We start from the raw sequence: 20,401 nt of genomic DNA on the forward strand, positions 1-20,401 counted from the left end.
TGCAGTGGAACTTATCTCACCCACGGTAGCATGCAAAAAACATCACAATGGATATCCACTCCCTGACGGCTTATGTTTGGGGTGGTTTGACTTAAGAGCTTATCTCTGTGGCCATGTTTGAAGAAGCACTTTAAAGAAACTGGTCAGAAACTCTAGGGACCGCAGGTATGGAGTGGGGGCTTGGCCTCTAGATGCTAACCCTAGAGCCCACAAGAGTCCTCCTTTTTAAAGCCATCAGGGCAGTCGCATCAAAACACAGGTGCCAGGTGAGCCGAGCTGCTATTCTGGGGGCTGGAGAGGTTAAGCATCCTGCCCAAGGGACACCGGCAAGTGGCAGAGCTGCGCCCTTAGCCAGATGTGTGACCCCAAAGGCTTTCACTTTCCTCTGAATCACACAACCTTTAAATCTGGGGGTGAAAGAAGATGCCTCCATGCCCCTATCAGAATAACCACAGGTAAGGCATGGATTGCACCAGCCAGACCCTTGTTCTTTGTGGGCAAGGAACAAAACAGCCCAGCTTCTCCAGAAGACAGCACAGCAATCTCTCATAAGGGGCAACCTCCCACCAGGTGACCCAGCATTTGTGCTCTGGGCGGGTAATTCTAGGTGTCACATTGACTGGATTGGGGGACACCTAGAGGGCTACTAAAGCTTGGTTTGTAGAAATGTCTATGGGGTGTTTCCAGAGGATGGCCTGTGTGACATGGACCAAGGGTAAAGATCTGCCCTCAGTGTGGGCAGGCTGGGCACCCAGATTTAGCAAGAACGTGGAAGGAGAGTGAGCCCGCCTCCTGTAGCAGGATGTTCTTCTCCTGCCCTTGGGGAACCCACTGAATTTTTTTGTGGGGGGTAAATACTAGGGATTGAGTCCAGGACTTTTTCACTACATCCACGGCCCTTATATTTTTTTAAAGAAAATTTGAAACAGGGTCTCACTAAGTTGCTAAATTGTCCAGGCTGGACTTGAATTGGTGATCCTCTTGCCTTAGTCTCCCAGAATGCAAAGATTGTTGGCTTGTACCACCATGACCAGCTGAATTTTTATAACAGCTTTATTGAGATATAACTCCTGCAGCATGGAACACACCCACTCAAAGTGTGCAGTCCACTGGCTTTTGGCATACAAACTGTCTTGTCTGACTTCCACCGCGAACCACTTCAGAACATGTCCATTGGTCTAAGACACTCCCCATCCCTTAGCTGTTGAACCCAAGCCCTCATCCCCACCCAGCCACAGGCTACTGCTAACCTATCGTCAGTCTCTGTAGATCTGCCTGCCATCCTACATGTTTTACACAAAGGAGCCGTGAGCTATGTGGTCCTTTGTGACCGGCTTCCTTCACCCTGTTTCCAACCCCATCCGTCCTATAGCAGGAACCAATACTCTGCTTCCCCACTCAGGCCATCTTTCAATGACCCATCTACCCACCGATGACATTTGGGTTGTTTGCACTTTGTGGCTATTGGGAATCAAATTGTTAGGAACATGCCTGTGTAGGTTTTGTACTGACAGATCTTTGTTTCAATTATCATGTGTCTGTACCTCGGGGTGAAATGGCTGGGAACTGCCGGGCTGTTTTCCAGTCTTCTTATAATCTTCAAAAATATCTTTATGGAGTATCACACACACACACACACACACACACACACACACACACAGCATGAAATCATAAGTTATTTGTACAAACTGAGTGAGCCTATGAAATCAACACCCAGGCCACCTGGAAGGCCCTGTTGTGGTCAGTCCCTTCCCAACCACTACTCAAGGGGAACATCGTTCTGTTTTTTTTGACTTTTTTTTTTTTTTTTTTGCAATAGTGGGGATTAATCCTAAGGCCTCCACACTGAGCTACATCTCCATTGCTTTATTTGTTTTGAGACAAGGTGTCACTAAATTGCTAAGTTACGCAGACGGGCTTGAACTCACAATTCTCTTACCTCAGTCTCCCAAGAGTGCTGGGATTGAGGCTTTTACCACCAGGCCTGGCTTGTCTTGCCTTCTGACAGTGTAGTTTAGGTTTCCCTTCTGGATTTTTTTTCGATAGCATAGTTTTATTTTCCTTTCTGGGGTGTGTGTGTGTGTGTGTGTGTGTGTGCATGTGTGTCTGGCTGAGTACTGAATCCAGGGTCTGCACTGAGCCACATCCCCAGTCCTTTTAGTCCTACTTTGAGGCAGGGTCTCATTAAATCACTAAAATTGCCCAGGCTTGAACTTACTTTTTGCTGTCTCAGCCTTCCAGAGTGCTGGGATCCCAGGTGTGCTCCCTGCACCCAGCTCCTTTCTGAATTTAAACTTCCTCCCGGTGAGATCTGGCTGCCCACTGCCCTGGCTCACTCCATACCTCTTGCAGCATCCAAGGCCACCACCTGCTCACAGGACAACTGTCCTGCAGCTGGTCTGCTCAAAGCTGTCCCACAGCTTCACAATTTCTTCTCATTTTTGCACGGTGGGGGCAGCCAGAGAAGCTTGGAGAAGGAATCTCCAGCACCTTTTCCTGTGTCCTTCTGGGAAGGGAAGGGCATGGCCCACGCTAAACCCACACTGTAAGACCCGGAGGAAGGGTGACGCCACTGCAGCGCAGACTCACGGCTTCCTCCTCGCGGCCCTGGCGTCTTCCCCTACAATGGGAGTCTCAGGGGATTTCCAGAGGCTGCAAGGAGACAGTTTCCAGAGTCCTTCACTTTACCTCTGGCTATGGGCTCCCTCTCTCAGCCTGAAATCAGACCTTGGGCCTGGGTCATTGCTCTCCTGGTCTGGGATTTGGGCCACAACACTCACGTCAGGATCCCCAGCCCACAGGCAGCCTCTGCAGCCCGGTGGAGCTGGATGTGTGGGGCTGCATCTTCATCTTTGCTGACTGGATGTGAGAACTGCTGAGGCCAGTCTCTCAGGTGTAGTCCAAGAAAGAACAGGGCAGGAGTGGGCTCCCAGCTTCAGAGCACATTCTCCAGAGGGAGTCTGAATTTTCAGGCATGCTCAAAACACAGGCTGTGCTGTTGGCTTCCCTGCCCTCCAAAGGGGGCTCTTTTCCCTTCTCACGCTCCCCACCATGGGGACCATAGCTTCAGCATGCCCAGTGCCCCCTCCACCAGCCAATTTGTGGACGAAAGTAGAGCATAAACCCACAGTCTTCACACCTCTAACTCCTTCTCCTGCATCAAAGACCTGTGAACTATTGATCTAAGGCCTGGTGCTACATAAGCACTGAGGAATGATATGACTCAGAAAAAATATTTCTAGAAAGAGGAGGATCTATGACACAAAATGAACTGTGTCTCTTTGAAAGAAAAAGACAAGGGTGACCAGATGTGGGACACATATCTGTAATGCCAGTACTCTTAGCTACCCTCCCTTGCAACTCCACGTCTCAAATCCATTCTGTGCTCATTCATATAAAAGCCAAGCAAAATGAAGACATCAACCCCTCCCCCACACACATTGTTTTTTTGTTTGTTTGTTTGGTTGGTTGGTTTTTTGTTTTGTTTTTGAGAGAGTCTTGCCAAGTAGTTTGGGCCGGCCTAGAACTCACAGCAAATTCTACCTTAACCTCCCAAATTCAGGCATGAGCCACCACGCCTGGCTTTTCTTTTAAATTAGTAATCTGATTTTTTTTTTAACAGTTTACAGAAGATGATGTGATGTGGTGATACTTCTGGTAAATAGGAGATTGGTTACAGAGAAATCTGTCTTGCAAATCTGTCAGGTCATGCGCGAGCTGGAGGGATTTGCCAGCCTGCCTTATGTGTATTAAGGAGAATCTGGTACCTTGGAGGACTCTTGAGTGGTATGAGAGAGATCTCCATAGCCAGAATAAAGTCTTACCACAGAGAAATTTAGGCTCTAAACCCACTCTTGTGCTATCTTTGACTCAAAATTTAGCACCATTTTCCCCCTATTTTACTCTCTAGCATTCAAACATAGAGAAACCAGAGTCGGGGCAAACGAAATGTATCTTAAGCTTGCTGTTCTCCTTAGTTTCTTCGTTCATAAATTTTGCTTAAAAAACTAAAGTTCCTGTTCTTTTTTTTTTTTAATAGATTCCTGCCCTCAGCCTCGATGGCCACTGACAACGCCTTTTATTCCCAAATAGACAAGAGAGACTCCTTTATCTTCTTGGTCATAGTTGGAATGAGTTTCACATGGTCACCCACACCCTTGACCACACAACCGTCCAGCTGCTGTTTCACCTGAAGTTCCATACCCTCTGCATCCGTCATGTCTTTGGTGCCATTGCACGGTGCCCTGGGCCAGGAAGTCCTGGAATTTTCCAACTCACTGGCCAGCAACATCTGGGCTTGAGCTAAAGATGCTTGGCACTCTCCAGTGAACTGGCGTACCTGCTGTATTGATGCCTTGTTCCTCACAGCAGTTGAGGCGATGCACCAGAACATGAGGCCCTGTGTCTTCTGGCTGTCTCCATACTCTTCACCTTGGACTCCACCACCTCCTACACTCAGAGCTGCTGTGGCTCCACCACAGCCACCCTGCACTGCACTACACTGGCACCCATGTGGTTTTAGCACACGGCCCCCTTAGAGATCTTAAGAAATATATACATGCAGTGCTGCAAACAGTGCCCTAGAACTCGGGGGTGGTGAAACTCTGGAACACATGCCATAGCCAGTTCTTTGTTATCATGGAAGGTTCTAAAAGATTCTCCATCCCTGCCTAGATAGTATTTGTTTGTGGGGGGATGGCTTTCCAGATTTAGCAAATAGAAATACAGCTGTGGGTTGCATGGGACCCACTTAGGCTTCATGGGACACACTTATGCTGATAATTTACTTGTAGATCTGAAATGCAGGTTTATCTGGTGTCCTGCAGTTAATCCTACTTAGTGTTAGGTGGGTTCAATGTGCAGTCTGGGAAGGAGATATGATGTAGGCAAAGCCTGCCCAGCCTTGATGAGGACCCAACCTGCATCAGAAAGGTCCCATGGACTTGATTTCTGTCTGTTCATCAGAAGGGGAGCTCCACGGGGTCCAGTCTGCCAAGTGCTCGAGTCACTGCAGGAGCCCACTGAGCAATTAGAAGAAAAGATGATACCAGCCTCCTCACATCTCTCAACTGACCCACAGCCCAACTTCAGCAGTAACTGGTGGGTGCCCCCATCTGACTCACCCAGGGAGCTTATTAGAACTGCAGAGCCTCAGTCCCCACCCCAAGCCTGTTGAATTAGAATCTGCATCTCAAGAAAGTCTCTAGGTGACCTCCTATAGATGTGGGTCCTGGCTGCTCACTGAAATTCCCCAAAGACAGGGGTCCAAGGGGCCTGATGCAGTGGGTGGAGGTACAGGTTGGCATCACACCTTTGCTAAGCTTAGCAGGTGACTCCATTCTGCAACCAGACCTGCCCATCCTTGATTTAAGCCAGTTTCCAAGCCTGGTCATGGCTGACATCCAGGACTAAGCAATCCTCCATATAGGGCTGTGTGCAACACAGGGTGTTGAACAGAGTCGCTGGCCTCTACCCATCCGTGCAGAAGCACTCTCGTTCTCAACTGTATTAACTAAAAATTGCTCCAGACATTGCCCATGTCCCCTGGGGTACAAAGGCATCCCTAATTGAGAACAACTGTTCTAAATTCTCTACTAAGTCCCTTTCCTGCCTGTTTCCTCCCTCCCTTCTTTCTTAGCTAATTTTATCTTCACAGGCTTTACCTTCCTCTAATTGGCCCAATTCTCAGATCCTATACTGTAGTAGTTCTAAAGTGTGTTCCTAGGAACAGAAATTTGTTTACAATGCAGATTTTCAGGTCCCATCTAGACTTACTGACTCAGAACATCTGAGGTTGGGGCCCAATATAAGCCTCCTAAACCCCTTAGGGATTATGTGGTGGGTACAAATGAAGTGCCTTTGTCACACACACACACACACACACACACACACACACACACACACAATTTTGGTGGGGAGGATGAATCCAGGGCCTTGGTACTGAGTGACATCCCCAGCCCTTCTTTAATTTTTTCTTTTGAGACAGGGTCTCAACAAATCACTAAGTTGCTCTGGCTGGGTTCAAACTTGTGACCCTCCTGCCTTGGCCTCCCAGAGTGCTGGGATTATAGGTGTGCACCACCATGCTCAGCGGAGACAGACATTCTTAACTCCATTTCCAGTTCACAGAAGCAGGCGCTGCAGAGCTGAAGAGAAAATGACTTGTGACTTTCTGATGTTGAAGGTCTACTTCTCAGGGATGTCATGATAAGCTACCACAAAATGTGCGGTAGATAATCACAGAAAGGGTTTCTCTCACAATCCTGGAGGCCAGAAAACTAAAATCAAGCTGCCACGCTTCCTCCAGAGGCACCAGGAGGACTTTCCTTGCCTCTCCCAGATCTTGGTGGCTGCTGGCACCCTCAGTTTGCAGACACATGAGTGCTGTTTTTCCTGCATTTTCACAAGCTGCCTCCTCTTCTCTCCCCCTGCTGTTTCAAATTGACCCCTCTGTCCTACAGGGAGCTGCTCTCCTAGCCTAGTCCAGCATAACCTCATCTGAAGATCCTTAACCAAATCTACAAAGATCTTCTTTCCAAACAAGAATTCATTCTCAAGGGGCTGGGGATTTAGCTCAGCGGCATAAGCGTCTGCCTTGCAAGCAGGCAGTTGTGAGTTTGATCCCCGGTACTGATAAAAAAGAAAAAGACAAAAAAAAAAAAAAAGAATTCATTCTCAGGTAGCAAGGATGAACACAAGTCAAGGCCTGCCCTCTACATGCCTCCATTTCCCATTCATTTTGCTTTCCAAGGTGGCAAGAGAGAGGTTGGCCAGGTCCCTAACATACATGGGTTCCCAGAGAACAGATATCCAGGCATCTGACTAGAGGAAGTTCCAGAAAAAGAGAAATGAGAAAACTGAGAAAAACGTCAAAGAGACAAAACCAGAAAATTTCTTGGAACTTGGAACAGAGAGTGAATGGTGGATCTTAAAATATCTTGTGCCAATGAATGGGGTGGGAATGTATGCCAAAGATGAGGGATTTGTGGAAGTCAAGAATAAAAAGTCAAAGCAATTCTTAGTCTCTCCCTACGTGGAAATAATCTAGAACTCCAGCAGCAGAGGCAGCTGAGGAGAGCAGGCCTGTACAAGGCTATGGGGTGGGGTGGGGTCTGTGTCCCAGGGAAAGGCGCACCCTCTGCATCATTTTCCTCGGGCTGCCTTAACTAAGGACAAGACTAGGAGGCTTAACAAAACCATTTTCTCATAGTCTGGTGGCCCTGAACCCAACATCAAGCAGTTGGCAGGGCTGGCTTTCTCCGAGACCCCTGTCCTTACCTTAGAGACAGTCACTCTCTCCCAGAGTCGTCCTGAGGTCTTTCCTCGGTACACACATGTGTTCTGATCTCTGTTGATAAGGACACCTGCCCTGCCAAGTTATTTAACTTAATCATATCCCTTAAACAGTCCATCCTCACATACAGTCACATCCTAAGTCCTGGGGATTAGTCTTCATCACATGGATTGGGAAGGGGAGAAACGATTCAGTCCATGGCACCTCTATGAGAGCAAGTCCCTTTCCCATTAAGTAATGATTCATTTTCCCTCCCAACCACACATCCTCAACCCCATAAGACCATACATGAAACTGGTTCCTGGATGGACAGAGTTGAGCTCAGCAGGAGTTTGGGTAAATCTTTGTCTCCCACACAGCTCAAATTTGGAGAAGCGGATTAATGTATTTATTTGGAAAGAAGAACTTAGTCTGTGGTTTCTCCATCTTGGGAGGAAGTTTCATGTAAAAACAAAAAACAAAAAAAACTTGTTTTTGAAAAACTTGCTCCCAAATGTTTTGGATACTTAAAATCACCTCCTCGATGATGCTCAAAGGCAGCCTGGGATGCAGACAGAATTGCCAAAGCTGGATCAGCTAAGGCTGCAGCTGTCCCCACCCCACTCTTCCCAGCCTTTCCTGGTGTCTGTGATGGCCATTACATGTGCTAATCCTTTGAGAGTGGCAGCTGCCAGTAAGCACTAACTAAATAACTGCTGGATGCAGAACCTCTCGGGAGAGAGGGAAAAGAGAAGGCAGTGAGTTGGAGGTTATGAATGTGGGCTAGCATTTGAATTCTGATGATGATTTGTGCCATTTTGTATTTTTGCTATAATCTCATGAGTAAGTGACTTTGCCATCGGGAGTTGGTTTTCCTGTGTGCAGAACAAGGAAAATTGTTTACCCACACTGTGAGGTTGCTGAGCCACTTGAGAGATTTGAATTGGGATGACCCATAAGAGTGTGCTTCCAAAAGCCACAGAGGCCTGGGAATCGTAGGATACTGTCATTGTTGGGGGGTGAAACCTGAAATCTGGGTATGATTCAAAACCTGCACATGAGATGAATGCCAATGACCAGAAGACAAAATGTCAGAAACAACATAGCCGAGAGATGTGAGGAAGTAGAGCAGAGGAACATGGGAAGCGGGCAGTTTGGTTGGAGTTTCTGCTTGCTACTGTGAATTGTGCAAAGTGCTCCCTAAAGAGGGAACCCATGCCTTGGGTTCCTCACTGTTGTTTTTTTTTTTTTTTTTTTTTGTAGTTTTTATTTCAAAGAGAACAAAACAAGCAAAATAAAACAGAATAAAGCCAGTCAAAACAAAGCAGAATGACACAAGACTTCAAAACAATATAACAGGAAATCAACAATGGTTACCATAATCCCTCTTGTTTTCTTCAAAACAGCTGCCCACAGCTTCAGACATAGTAAAAGTCAGACAAAACAGAACAGAAAAGGACCAATAAAAATGAAACAATGAAGGCAATAAAGGTTCAAAACAAGATAATAGTAAATCCAAAATGGCTACCATAACATATCTTGTTATCTTTGAAATAGCTGCCCATGCCATCAGGTATAATAAACTCAAACAAGACAAAACAGAATAAACCCAACAAAACAATGAAAATGATACAGGACTTCAAAACAAGAAAATAGGGAATTAGCAATTCCCTTCAGAAGGAAATCCCCCATAGATGCTACATTGCATATTGTTATCTGAATAGATGAGCAGACTACCAGCTTTAGACCTGCAAAGTCAGTGAAACACTAAACACTACAAGCATAAAGTTGTATTTTACCTCAATAGCTATCATTGCAGCCTGTGTTTCTCCAGATCGGCTGGTTGCTTAAGGAGGGTAGAGGGAGCTTGGTTTTCCTTGTCTCCCAGCCCGTGCACTGGAAGGGGCTGGCATCTGGTTTTCCCCCTTATTAGCCCGAACATGGGGCCAACTGGCAGGAAAGGCTTGGTTTCTTGTTGACTTCTTGTTTGCCTTCCTTGCAGGCCATGAATGGCGCTGACTCACAGGAAAGGGCTGGCTCCTCATTGTTGAAATAGAGGTCACCTTGCTGGGATGATTTTAGATCATAATAATAAGTATTAGTATGTAGTGGATACTTACTGTGCATTGAGTTCAGGTGTTTCCTATGCCGCATCTCACTTATACCCCACTACAGTCCTGAGCAGTAGGGATTTATTTGTATTTTCATTTCACGATGAGGGTCAGAAAAGTCAACTTTCTTTTGGGGGCGTATCTTATTATGTAGTTCAGGTTGCCCTTAAACTCACTATGTATCCTGGGTTGGCCTTGAACTCATGGCTATCTTCCTGCGCCCATCTCCCAGGTGCTGGTATTGCACATGTGCAGCACTGCTTCCCGCTGAGAAAGGTCAACTTCCTTGCCCAAGGTCACACAGCTTGCAAGAAGTTTTCCAGGCTCTGCAACATGTGCCATATGATCTGCAGAAATGCTCATAAGATGCCAAGATTCTATGTGGTCAGGCGATGTGGAGAGCATGTGGAGAGCATGGAACTGTTAAGCAGTGCTTGAACTTGCGTAAGTCTTGCTTCTGCCTCCCAGAATGCTTGAACTACATCTAGAAAATTAGATTGAATGCATTGCACCAAACCAGATGATCATCAGTGCCTAAAGAGGGGACTCAGTTCAGTGAAAGGAGACACATTTGTTCTGTGTAATACTGCAGGCTGTTAAAAAATGCAAGTTTCGTATATACTGATATCCAAAATACATGAAGTAAAAAATTAAAAAGTCAAGTTTCATAACAGGATGTGCCTGAAAATACCTGTAGAGATCTGGGTGTGGCAGGAAGAGGACAAGTTTAAGTTTTATTTGGGCAGCTCAGTGACTTAGCAAGACCCTGTCTCAAAAAAAAAGAAAGGTAAATTAAAAAGACTAGGGATGTGGCTCCTAGTGAAGGCTTTAGGTTCAAACAAACACCCCAAGGTTACTTCTAGGCAGATGGCTGACGTATGGATGGAGAGATATATTTTATCAGTTTTAGAGAAGAGACAAGAGACAAGGACAATATAAGGATTTATGACCCCACTTTGTAAATAGAGTTGTCAGTTTCCATGGGAACAAAGCCACTTCTGAAGGTCCCTCCTTGAATCTGGCTGAGTAGCATTGGAAAGCTCACCTTCCAAGGGCTTTCCTGAAACCTCTGCTTCTGAAATTTCCCTGCATTCTGCTTGTACTAGCTGCTTGCACTTGTTAAGGCAAGCAGTCACCCTGGGTATCCCCATTCATTTCCCATAGCAGCTATTGTTACATCAGAAACTCCAATCATACCCGCCTTTACCAGCAGCATCCTGGGCACTGATCTCTGAGGCTGAGGGAGACCAAGCCCAAAAGCAGAGGACTGAGGTCTTTATTCATTTATTCACTCATTAAATTTTTCCTGGGAATTTAAATATAAATTTTGGGGACATACAGATAAATAAGACCTATTCCCAACCATTAAGGAGCTCACAGTTCACTGAGGAAGGGAGAACGGTAGTCAAATAATCATAAATCCTTAGAAGGATTTAGTGGTAACTCAAGTATTCTGGCTCCTGCCTCTTATTCCCTCGTGAGATTGCCTAAGAATGCAAAAGTCATCAGAATAAGAAAATCATAAGTGACTGGGTGTGGTGGGGCATGCCTATAATCCCAGAAGTTGGGAATCCCTGCTCCCCTGAGACAGGAGATTTGCTAGGAGTGTGAGGCCAGCCTGGGCTACAAAGTGAGTTCAAGGCCAGCCTGAACTGCACAGCAAAACCCTGTCTTAAAAAAAAGTACAAGAAGATAATTTGCAAATTGAATTTATAAGCAAGTTTTCATGCATTCACTCTGTGTTTACTTGATTCCTCTTGGCTGTGAATTATTTCTATTCGCAACTTTTTATTGTGAAATGATCATTGACTCTGATGATGCTGTAAAGTATGCTGAATGCTACTGTGTACCCATAGCCTAGCCCTTTCATGAGCATTACCAGGAACGGGAAATGGATATTGGTCCAACAGAATTTGACTACTGACTGGCCGACCCATCCTTGCTGGGCACCAGCATCTACTGTCAACACCCTCTTCTCAAATATTACCAGGCAGAGACACCAAGTATTTCCAGACAAAGAACACAATCAATATTTCTGCCTGGGAGAGTACCGAGAAGACCTCTGCTAGGTAACTTTTGGGCTGGATATTGAAGGATATGTAGGAGTTCACCATTGAAAAAGCAGGGAGAATGTAAGCAGTCAGAGAATAATAGTGAGGTCTAATGCAAAGGACAGAAGAGCCAGGCTTCCTTTCTGATACTGTGTGCTCTGCAGAGTGGTGGTAGTAGAGTAGAACGGGACGGGACATTTCCATGTGACAGAAGACAGGGCTGTGGAGCTGGCAGAGTGTCTCACTGAGGAGCTGGCACTTCATCCCAAGGCAACGAGAAAAAGCAAAGGGTTTTGAGGCAAGATTAGTTCAGTAAGATCCTAGCTGCTGGGCAGAGGGATCAGTTAGAGAAGAGAAAGCTGAAGGCATGAAAACCAACTTTCCTCTATCTACTGTTCATTTTGTAGTGCTGGGGATGGAACCTGGGACCTCGTGGATGAAGGCAAGTGCTGTATTACTGAGCTGCATTCCAGTCTGACGGATCAAGAGTGTGGCATAGATACGGCCTCCACGTGGGATGGGATGGCATGGCTGCAGGGCGTTGGCCCCACCCCTGGCCAGACTAGGGCCCTCCTGGAGCCTTTCTAAGCCATAGCATCTGCGGCTGTAGAGTGGAAATGGAGACAGCGCCTCCCTCTGAGGATTGTGGGGAGGTTTCACTGTCCAGGACCACACTACAGATGGAGAGCCCGAGCAGATTCCAGCAACCACAACGGAGGCCTTGATCTCAGGATGATAGCTTAGGCCAGGCAAGAGGGAGGATGAAGGGGAATGAGAGACTCCAGAAATGCAAAACCCCTATAATCAGATGGCCTGGCTCAAATTTCGGGCAGGGAACAGGATGGACTCCCAGGTCTTCCACGGAGAGAGCCCTTCTCACTGAGTCCCGCTCGAGCAGAGAGAGCAGCAGATACTGATTTCAGAGTTCACGGGTTTGGTTCTGAGTGTGGGTGAAAAATGAGACCTACGTCTGTGTCTGCCTTATTTTGATGTGAGAGGTGCTTTTATTTAGCACATGAAGTTTGTCATAAACAGATCTGGAGGTAATCATAGCAGCTTATCATATCAACTTCAAGAAGTTAGGTCAACAATGGACTTTGTTCAAGGAGGGAAAGGAGGAAGAACAAATTCTAGTCCATCCCATGCACTTGCATGCTATTTGTACATTAAAGTGATAGCCTTGAAAGCTAGGTATGGTGGTGCATGCATGCTGTCCCAGTACTTTAGGAGGCTGAGGCAGAAGGACTACAAGTCTGAGTCTAGTCTGGGCAACTTGGCAACTTAGCAAGACCCTGACTCAAAATAAAAACTACAATGAAAAGGGCTGGCTGGGGATGTAGTTCAATGCAAAGGCTCTAGGTTTCTGGGTTCAATCCCTATTCACACACACACACTCACACACACACACACACACACACACACACACACACACACACACTCACACAGTAATAGCCTCCTGATATCATGGAGGATTTCATGCCTCAGTGACTAAACAGCCAAAACACCAGACAAGGCCCCGGGCAGCGCCTTTTTAAACACATTGCTGCTACAGCACAAAGGTAAGATCATCAGAGCCCTCAACAAGAAGTTCCGGTACTGGGTGATAAGCACCCACAAAACCCCTTTTCCAGAGGGGTTTGACTAAACTTTGGGCAACAGAAGCCCCCCTCTAGAAGCTGCAGAGTTGGAGGCCAGAGACTTAGCCTAGAGCCCCTCCCTCCAGTAAGAACCCCTTAGTGATGAGAAACGTGCTGAGAAACACTTGGTCCTGCAGGTTGGTTGCTGAACAGACATCACTGAGTGTAATCACTCAAACCTGAACCCAAATAGAACAGGTCCAGCACAAGCCCAGGACAGGGTCTCTTGGTGCAATCCAGGAATGTAGTAAACCTGAGACGGAGGAGCTACCCTGCAGACTACTTTACAGTAAACTTTGTTTTAAAATTCTTAATAAGTAGGAGTGTGCTCAAAAATAATGATAAAAAGTGTAGTATAGCTGGGTGTGGTGGCACAGACCTGTAATCCCAACAATAGGGAGGCTGAAACAGGAGGTTCATTGTAAGTTCAACATCAGCCTGGGCTCCGAACTGAGTTCATGACCATCTCGAACTACACCGTGAGACCCTGTCTCAAAAGACAAATGTAGTGTAAAGGATACAAAAGCCAGTATCATAGTCATTTACTTCATCATCAGATATTATATATTATATATTAATTTTCTATCCTATGCTTTTACATGACTGGCAGCACAGTAGGTTTGTTTATAAAGCTATGATGTCACTAGGTGATAGGACATTTTCAGCTCCTTTATATTCTTACGGGACCACTGTTGTACCTATGGGTCATCGTTACCCAAAACACCCTCATTTAATAAGTGTGTAGTCAATTCAAGCTCAGAGCTGGGTCCCAAAGCAGCCACCTGATCTGTGCAGGTGAGTGAGAACTAAACTCTGAGGCAGCTGGGAAACCTGATGGTCTGAACTTTAGAGCTGAACATACGGGAAGGAAGAAAATAGAGAATTTGTCATTACAAAGAGGTCAGCACTCAGGTTTCTGGCCTGAATTTATGCTACCTATATAATAAAAAACTTTTCAAAAAATAAAAAAGCTGGGCATGGTGACCCACACTTGTAATCCCAGCATTCTGGGAGGGTGAGGCGGGCGGACTGAAAATTCAACTCCACTCTGGTAAATTTAGAGACAGCAAGATCCTGTGGGGAAATACAGAATGACATCTAGGAATGTAGCACAGTGCCAAAGTCCTGGGTGCATTCTACAGCAGCACACGCACACACACAAGAGGGAGGGGGTATCATTTAAAGATGGGGAAACAGGGTCGCCAGGGACAGGCAGCAGCAGTGTCTCTCGGGGGACTTAACTTTACACCAGGACTCAGAGATCGCCTACAATAAGGGCCAGTGGAAATGAGTATCAGAGTAAGGACGCACCTCACACAAACAGAGCCCAACGTGTGGAAATGACAGAAAGCAGAGAAGCTGAAGCAGACCCACATTCCAGCTGCCAAAGGAGCAACGTGGCTGTGTGTGCAGTCCCGTGTGCCACCCCTGCCGACCTGGGAGCCCAGCTGTGCTGGGTGTGAGCATCTCTTGCGAGTCCTTGTTCAGCAACACCACACGGGTCACTGGAAATTGACCATGGTGCGTGGCGAACACCATAAAGCAGAGCTTTCATTTTAAAGTGAGGGCAGGCCAGTGGCTCAGCATCTACTGGAAGACCACTGAATACTGTACATGTAAAGATGAATAGAGATGCTCCAAAAAGTGGTCAGAGAACAAAAGGCTCTAAAGGACAACCCAGTACATTTCACAAAGAGCAGAACTATTTCTAGTAGTGGAGATCTCATAGAGAGATTGAATGAGACATTAGTAGCTTTCCTGATTCACTAATTCTAAAGAGGAGAGATACACTAAAAGACATAGAGTAAACCCAAGCATAGCGGTGATGCATATCTGTGATTGCAGCAATTTGCAGCGCTGAGGCCGGAGGATCATAGATTTAAAACCAGCCTGGAAAAATAAGTCAAATCCTGTCTCAAAATAATAACAACAACAACAATAATAATGAAATTCAGGAGTTGTATCTCATTATGAAGATCCTGGTCCACAGTACTGAAGCAGAGTAACAGACATAACATTAGACACATTTGAACTGCAGAAGTAAATAATAGGCCAATAGGAAAACTGGAAAGGTGGTAGCATTCGTATACATTCAAAAGAACATGTATCTCTTTGGACCTTGAAATAATGGGACTTCAAAGGAAAGAATAATATGTACTCTGACCCGGAAATTTTGAACTTCGCTTACTCAAAGAAACTAATCTGCTTTGATTTATTTTATCTCTTACTCGTTGTATTCCATAGCAGCGACAGTAATTGCCCAGTACTGGGTAACAGTCAGATTGACTGCTTCTAGTTTTCCTTTAACTGAAGTTAATTTCCTTCTTAAAGGAACAGGGTACTAGTCTCATATTTCCCATTCTCAGATAAGTCTTGTCTTGTTTGACTTTTACTTCCTTTAAGAAACATTTGAGAAACTGCAAATTTAACTAGGAAGTCTGTAAATTCTTTGAGAGCAGGAATCTCCATCTTTTATGTTCGCCATTCTCCTGTCTCCAGCCTCCAAAGATGAAGGCTCCTTGGGTCAGGCATTCAGTAATTGAGTGAGTTTGTTGGGTGACTACTCGGTGCTAAGCTGCGTGTGTCTCCTCTGTTGACAAACATTGACAACGCGTCTCTGATGAGGACATGCAGGTAGTTATACTTGTACACAGTAGATGGGAATTCAAACCCACATTTTCTGCCTTCTTGCTTACTGCCTCTCTCTCTTGAGACTGGGTCTCAAAATTGCTTGAACTTGTGATCCTCCTGCCTCACCTCCCAGAATGCTGTGGTCACAGACACATCCCACCATGTGCAGCTCCCACAGAGGCTTCTCTGTCAGTGTGGAGCTGATAACTATCAGTGCCACGCGTAGGTGTACCAGTTGACTTTTTTTTTTTTTTGAGACAGGGTCCTGCTATGTAGTTCAGACAGGCCTTGAACTCACTCGGTAGCCCGGGCTAGACTTGAACTCGCAGTAATTCTCCTGTCTCAGCCTCCCAAGTGCTGAGATTAGAGACCTGCACCACCACCCATAGTTTACAGTTGATGTATAATGTATTATAGCTATTATAAGACACACTTTTATTGGTGCATACATTCCACCAGGCTAAAGTATCTGTTCAAACATCACCAGGTGCTTAGGTTACTGCTCCCAAAAAAATCCAGGAGGGTTGGAGGAAAGGACGGCTTTATTCATAGCTAGCTCTGAAGGAAATAAAGAGGCCTCTTTCTGCCTCAAGTGTTCATCTCCCCATGTTAGGTGTTCAAGTGCTTTTAATACAAGGCAGAGAAGGAGAAACACAATGAGACAGACAGGGAAATTTCCATACTTCTTTTATTCAGGGAGAGGAAACCGGACCTTGACCATGTTCCTTTCAGATGAGCTGGTGCTCGTGGAAGAGGTGTTACTTTTCTGTGCGTTCATCTGAGTTGAGAGAGGAGAAGGTGGCTGTTTACTATGCTCCCAGAAGGAGGAAGTTGCAGAAGCAGTTTCTCTCTAAAAGCAAAAATACTACTAATTCTGAAAGAGCCATTTTACCTTTCAGTTATACAAAGTGCAGCTCGAGACCAGGCGGGCTAACACTTGCTTTGGCTACCATCGCATCAGCATAAGCATTATTGTCCTTGGATTTCCCCTAGGAAACAGACAAGACAGACTGGGGGGGGGGGTGTCCTTGGGTCTGCAAGGCAGAGGAGGGACAAGAATGGGGGAGCACAGGTAGACCTGGCCCCTGTGAAAAGGGGAGGCCAGAGAATCTACTGGGAGAACCTCGGTTCTGTCCAGCTGCAGGAAGGCTCAGCCACACACAGTGGGAGGTGAGGGACACGGGTGACTCACAGGGAGTCCTGCACCACGCAGATACCATGAGTCCGGTGCCACTGCCCTCTCGTTGCCTGGGACTGCCTGGGAAACACCTGGCATCAATTTACAACCTGAGGAAGAACCTTTGGGCACCCATGGCTGGAGCTGTGGCACACGTTCTCAGGGGACTAAGTGACACACCTTGCCAGCTGCCACAGCCTTGATAGCTTGCAAAGCACTTGTGTCACCAGCTCAGTGCCCACGGCAGAGACAGTGTGAGAGCCCAGTGGCTTGACAACAGATACTCTCTCCTTAAATCCTGACAGTTACTGACTATGTGGCCATCTCTGAACCTCAGCTTCCTGTAATCCCCAAACTCCTTTTCTAAGTGTTAAGCCCTTTTGTAGAGAACTGGTTGATCCACTCTGCACCCAAGGAGAAAAAGTGGTATTTTCATAATTGGTCAAGTGCTACTTCAACCAGTAGCCCCCACGAGCCCCTGTGAACAGGAATCACAGACACTTCATGATTTTGGTTTCAGATCTTCTTTATGCTCCATATATCATAATGATAATAAGGATCCCCGCAGGTGGCCTTTGTAGAGACTGCTGATTGAGGTTGATGGGCTTGGTGCTCGCTGTGGGGGCCAGTGCTCATGGTGATCAAGCTGGTGGAGGCGATGGCCACCATGAAGGTTGGGGTGTAGAGGATGGAACAGTGGGGAGAGGTGTGAATCCCAGAGGTGGTGGTGGTGGTGGTGGTGAGGACCGAGGTGACAGGTGGTGGAAGTGATGGAAAGAGATGATGCGGTAGTTATAATGCAAGTGGCCCAGGAGATAATAGTGGTGATGATAGGAAAGTGGAGGGGGAGATGGTGACAACAATGGTGGCAGTGGAGAAGATGATGGTGATGATGACAATGGTGGTGATGGAGGGGGAGAAGATGGTGGTAGTGGCGATGATGGTGATAGACAGAGAGTGAGTTGGTGACAATTAAAATGGTAGAGGGCAAGATGGTGGTGAGAGCATGACTCTTGCGCCCTACCTGGCACAGGTGTCCTGAGTCTGCTTCTGTGAGCCACAGCAGGTCATGGCATCATCCCAGACTCCCTACCGCTCACTATCCACCCTCCATGCTGCTGCCAGTCATAAGCCAGGAGTGAGCTCCCCATGCCACAGGGGAAAATCCAAAAAGCAGAGGCAGCCATTCACATCTCTGAGCAGTGGCCAAGATGACTCAGGATGAGACACTGTGCTGGCCAGTGGACAGACGCACAGCAGCCACAGGACTAGCCCAGCCATGCCTGTGTTCCCAGCAGTGGGTTGCTGGCCCTCTCTGGAGAAAGCAGCCACTTTGCCAGGTGCTGCATTCTAGGCCCTCACGTCCTTTTGCAATCCATGACCAGTGTTCTTATCGGGTCCTGCCCAGGTCCTGTTACTCTACAAGTCAGGGCTGCTTCTGTGTGGTGGGATGATGGTGCCCACCTAGTTTGGCAGAGCAGAAAACACCCAGGACCCACTGTGCTCACTCAGGACTGCTGTATCATCATATCGTCCATCAGCCAGAGACCTGGAGCTGCAGAAGGCACCATTGTTCTTGTCTCAACAGGTAGTTGACCTCCGGGAGCCCCTGAGCCCTGTGAGCCTTGTACTGGGGCCCAAGTGTGAGCTCACTGCGTGTGACAGCTGCGCTCCTCCGAGAGACTCCTCAGTGCCTCCTCCTCCCCGGTCCAGTCTCAGACCCCACACCTGTCCCGAAGCTGCTGTGAATCTAGACTCAGATCTTGATTTGTGACAGAGTCATGGCAATTAGTACTGAATCAGTATCTCACAAACTGTGGTTCCTGTGTCACCCTGCTGGTAACCAAATGGCTTGGGGCATTAAAAAACCACTAGGCCTTAAATAGTAAACAGTCATATAGTAGAAAGAGAGACCCCCTTTCCATTATCATGGCCATCACCACCACCATCATGACGCCCACCATATGAAAAGGCCATTTTTGTAGACAGACAAACAGCGGCAATCTCATGACTTGAGCTAATGGGATGTTGTAGATGAAGATGAAGTTATCAAGCAGAAGAACAGGAGTAGCTACAAATCAGTAAGGCTGTACCCAGATCCCCGAGGACTTTTTCCCCAATGCTGTTCCCCTGGGAGTGTTCTCCTGTTTATGACCCATCACTTTGATTTTGACTGCTGTTATGAAATTTGCCTTATTTTCCTTCTCAAATTTGTCTGTTATGTACATTGGTGTGATTTTCTTGAATTTACCCTGCTTAGACTGGCCCAGCTTCTCAAATCTGTATTTATTCCATTATCTCTCTCTCCTCCTTCATTGATTCCATATATGTGTAAACTGAATTTTTCAATTTTGTCCACTAAATCATTGAAGTTTGCTTTAAAATCATTTTCTCTCTGTTTTACAATTGAATAATGTCCATTGCTTCATCTTAAAAGTTATCTTTCTCCTATCTTTTCCATTTCAGTGTTAATTCCACCCAGTGACTTTTAGAATTATACATATTGTCCTTTACATGTTGGTGATTTCCATTTGATTATTCTAAACCTTTTTTATATTTTTGAAAGGATATTTTCCTTTACACCATTTATGTCTTTTCCATCTATGGCTATAACCACTGCTGGGGTGGGGAAAAACAAAACAAAACAAAATCCTCAACTGCTAATTTCAACATCTGAGTCATTTTGGGGTCCATTTCCACTGGTTTTCTTTTTTCTCTTAAGAATTGATTGACTTTTCGTATTTCTTCACCTGTCAAGTAATTTTGAATTGTATGCTAGGCATTGTGAATATGCCAGACTCTGGATTCTGGCATAATGCAAACAGCGCTGACACCTTTGGGTGCTTATTTTAGTGGTAACGTGATTTGCCTAGAATCCAGTGCAAAGTCTCCTGCCCTGCCCAGCTTCCCCCATATCCCCTAACGGACCACAGCTCCAATCCCCACTTGGCTCCGTGGCTTCAGACAAGCTGCTTGGAATCTATCTTGCGGGTGTGTGTGCTCTCAGTATCAGCTGGACATTTGGGCGGTTTATACACAAAATTCAAGACCGCTTGTATCCCTGTCCCCCTCTCTTCAACCCCTACTTTCCAGCAATTATTTTTGCCCCTGATTCTGTCCTCTAATTATTTAAGATAGTTAAACATTCCTTTAAAAAATTTTCAATTTTAACCAGCCTGTGCAGCACGAATTAGGACCTGCCTTCAGGTCAATTTTAGGAACTAGGAAATTCACCAGTGATTTCCTGTTTTTTGTGTCTCAAAACCTTTGCAGTATCTCCTGCTCTGTCACTCTCCTCTGCCTTTCCATAGTGGTTTGCTATATTTTTCCCAGAGTTTACAGTCATTGTAGAGTGGTTGATCTAAGAGGACCTACTCAGCCATACTGCAGTTGGGAATCCTTTGTGTTGCAAATGGTCCCATCTGAGAGATAGTGAAACTGAGGCCAGGAGAGGGAACAAGGCTACCGTGTGTTTCAGAATGGGTGCAGAGAGCACTCAACTGTGATTTTTAAAACTACAT

Source organism: Cavia porcellus, unplaced genomic scaffold, assembly GCF_034190915.1.
Source record: "Cavia porcellus strain 051 isolate PalLab524CR breed Dunkin Hartley unplaced genomic scaffold, mCavPor4.1 scaffold_16, whole genome shotgun sequence".
Lineage (NCBI taxonomy): Eukaryota > Metazoa > Chordata > Mammalia > Rodentia > Caviidae > Cavia > Cavia porcellus.